This window comes from Gallus gallus, chromosome 8 (assembly GCF_016699485.2).
Source record: "Gallus gallus isolate bGalGal1 chromosome 8, bGalGal1.mat.broiler.GRCg7b, whole genome shotgun sequence".
Lineage (NCBI taxonomy): Eukaryota > Metazoa > Chordata > Aves > Galliformes > Phasianidae > Gallus > Gallus gallus.
The window spans coordinates 17,655,761-17,660,007 of NC_052539.1; positions in this window are offsets into that span (position 1 = coordinate 17,655,761).

Here is a 4,247-nt window from a genome sequence, read left to right on the forward strand (position 1 = left end):
TGCTCCATATATACATTTATATGCATATACTTATAAATTGGAAACAGATAGGTGATCCCATGATTACATATATTCTTTGGGGATGCACTGTGTTGCTGAAAGCTTTCAAACAGTGCTTTCAGATGGTCATCCTTGTATTATGTTCCACACCTTGAGAAAGCAAGCCTGAATAATTACGAAAAAAAAATCCCGCATCTTGCAGCATCTTGTAGAAGTTGAATGCAGAACTGCAGATCATGGCAAATTAAAGCATAGCTTATATAAATTCCTAATTTATGAAATTTATAATGGAAAAGGAAAGTGACCTTCAAGTCTGACATTAGAAATCTGTTGTGCTAAGAAACATGTAATATTCATTCTTTATTTGTTCTGTCTCACAAGACAGCATGAAAATGTAACATTTGCTAATGCCACCTGTGTAGACTTGAGCTGATATTGTCCTACAACTTTAGGCTACATCTCATTAGTACTTAATTTTACTTCTTTGAATTAGATTTGCAAAATAATATAATTTCACATTATCTGGTAAAGTAACATACATTAGGACTCCAAAGTGGCTCCTTTATGTAAGGGAAATTTAGGAATAAAAGTAGCATAAAGATTAGATAAGTTTTCATCTGAAGGTTTTCATCGTACTGTCAAAAAAGACTGTTCGTTCTCAGTTATCAACCATGGTTGCAGGACCATAGCAATTTTAGGCTATAAATACAGTATTGGCTCATCTAAATGATACATCATCTCATTATTCTGTATTGGGAGTCTCTTTCTAATCTATATTCTATAACATCTCCAGTGATATTAACACTTGCCTTGGAAATAAATTTGATAGGTTATGGTTAGCTACAACATTTAAGTTTTACTATACAGGCTGGATTTTTGCTATTCTTGACAACTCTATATCTTGCTCTTATATCTGTGTATTATTTGGCATCATATTTGGCTGATGTTGGCATCAGCAAATATCTTACATTCTGAATACTCTTTAAAGTTTTAAACTGGTAAGATACTGAAATCAAAATATCAGAAATATTATGAAGGAATATTAAAATTCTCTGTGGTTTACAAGCCTGCATTCAAAAGGAGGTAGGCCATTTTTGTAGTATGTCAAGAAATGGGATTATGCTGAAAGACAGTAATTTTTCTAGCCACTTATAAAAAAATGTACTCTTTTTTTTTTTTTTTTTTTTGAAAATGCACGTACTTCGGGAGAATCAGAAGCAAAATATCTGAGCTGAAATCCTGGATATGCTATAGTTGATTTCAGTCCAGGACTGGAAATTGAGCCCAATTCTCTCATCTGGAATAACAGTAAATTTCTGGAGTGAAACTGGCTTAAAATATTTCTTGCTCCATTCAAAAAATAAAAAATAAAAATTGCACTATTCTGAAAGAAAAAAAAATACAAAGACAAATTTGAATGGTAATTTGATTACTAATGAGACCCTATGCTCCTATCATATGACACTTGTGGGACCATTCGGGTGGTCTTCAGCTTAACCTTGGTGTTAGAGCTGCAAGTTATTTAAAAACTCATTATCATAACAGAGTGAGGTCCTTTGATGACAAAGAATCAAGAGTGAATGATTAGAGATTTGTATTATGTTAGCTAGTGATTAATGAGAAGTCAGTGTCTGAGCTTATAACTAAGACAAGTCCTTAATTAAACAACAGGTTAGATAACAAACATCAGAGGAAAGAGGCTGTGTGAAAGAGTGAAGCCATGCTTGCACTAAGGCTGATTAACACATATCCAGCTGATTGGCAAAATGTTTGTCAGAAGGCTTCAGTGGTATTTAATTTCAGCCAAAGCCTTAAAGGGACAGATATCCTTACAAGGATGATTGGAAGGATGTTGGCATTTGTCCGTTGGAGCTCATTCTATGTTATTCAGATATTTTCTGAATATATCTTTTGCTTAACATAAATGAAAATAGCATATATTAAATAACTGTAAATTCAGCATTTCAAAAATTAATTTATGCATTTTTTTTTCTTTTTTAATTTTTCCTGTGCTCTGTCCAGCTTTGCCTGTGCCAGTTTGTTGACGGTTTACGGGTTGGTTTGGCCTGGTTCTGTGACTAGCAGGGCGGAGGGATCCACAGATCTACACCTCCGGAAAAGGGAAACAAGGGACCCCGAATAATTAAGAACAGCAGCAATGATCTGAGGAGAAACAAACTAATTTACTAAATATGGTATTAGAATGCCAGTAATGCACTATAATATAATATAATTAGAATTGAAGCTAATAAGTCAAATATAATGAGGGAAAGTGTCTGAGAAAGCTGAAGGCCTTACACTAATGGTGTGCGGTCAGGATGAGCAACAGCGAGAGAGCCTGGTGATCAAAAAGAGGGATGTCAGGTGAACTACTAAGGCCTTGTATGTGTTCCCCCTGAGCAGGAATGGTAACAGAATGGCAAGCAGTCTTCTGGTGAATGTAGTTCTTCTTGTCTTCCAGAAATGTGCCCAGAACTGGAGCATTAACTCTTTAACTCCCACTGCACTACATGATGTTATGATGTGGAATACCGATAACCAAAATTCATAAAACCATGACACAGTTTAAGAAAATCAGTTTTCCCTTATTTTCCAGCAACAACAAAGTTGTTAGAAAGAATTATAATATGGACTTGTTTTCTGTTGCTGTCATTATTGGTGATGATGTATGAAAGATTCCCAATGTACCTAAAATACCACCAGCAGCAAATGGCTCAGTTGGAAATTTTTTTCAAGCTAGACAACAGTGATTCTCTCTCAGCTGTTGGTCTCCACATGGGCAAACACAACACCTACTAGTTGCGCAAAATTCTGTCTTATTTTTCCCCTCACAGTCACACTAGAAATTATTGTTTGTATCTACTTCTTTTTTCAAAGTTCATAATTCGCAGACAGATATGTACTAGCGTATGACTGAGATCTGTTCTCAAAAATAGATTTCGTGAATATTAAAAAATAGTATTGTGAATATTCCATTTTATCCTCACACTAGTTGTTCTCATCTAGAAGTTTTCTTTTCTTCTTCCATTTGATTCCTTCAGACTTTCTCTTTTCAGCTGATGAAAGGTATAAAATAGATGGCATACCCTTCAAAGATAGTACCTAATGTTTAAATTTGAACTTGCTCCCCAGTCTTAGGAACATGCAACAGTAGATTGAACAATCCTTGTTACTGCAGTTGTAGAGGCTATTCAAATATTTCTTACTCCTGTCCTTCTAGCAGCTTCCTCCTACTCCAGAGAAGAAGGCAAACATCACATCATTGCTGTTTATTGAATGAGGACACAATCTAAGATCTGAATTAACTGCAAATATTATAGCCTGTTTAATTTTAAACATGTGCTTAAGCTAAGTGAATTCTTATTGAATGTTTGCATCATGTAGCAGACGCTGGTTGTGTTTTATATCTGAAGAAGTTTTAAATTAGTTATCTTGGGAACTGCCAGCAGGGTACTCCAGCTGAGCTCAGCAAAGGCTAAAGATTCAAAGGACTTTTTCAGCTCTTGGAGGATAGAGGAACAGGGTCTGTGGCTTAGTCCAAGTTCTGGACTAGTGGTAATTGACCACAGTGAACTCAACTGACTTAAAGCCATCTCTGGCACATTTGCATGATTTCTGCTTAGAGACCAGCCCTTGCTTTAGTACCAGTTATGTGGAGTAGATGGCTTGAGCACCAGCTTTGAGTTCTATACTAAGAAAAGAAAGCAGGATAACTTTCTTGTTAAGTCCTTGACTGGAGACTCCGAGATTGGAGTCTAACACCTGTTTAACTAAAAAAATTCTGCTTCTGTGTAAAATCACTCAGGTTTTTATAACACGAATTTCCCTTTGTTCATTATTGTCACATTCTGTCTCATGCTCTTCTGTGAAGGGAAATTGGCTAACAGAGATGTGGCAAAATAGTTAAACCAATCTAACTGTGCCAGTGTAGATCTCTGTGTGGTCATTCTGAAAATGATTATATGGGATGCACATAATTTTGTTCTGAATAAGAGTGACCAGATGGAGGGCTCCACCAGGAAAACTAAAAGAGACTAATTCAGATTATTTTAGTTCCCTGTGCTGTTATAATATTACTAGCAGGTAACCAACCTTACCCTACTCTAAGTATGTTAGATGTGAAATAAATTACACCATTTTTCTGCTCTCCATCTATACTGCTTCATATTTGCACATGATGAACCCATTTGTAAAGCCAGAGACAGATGTGTAATTGATTTTGGTTGTTTTGATCATACGGAAATGTT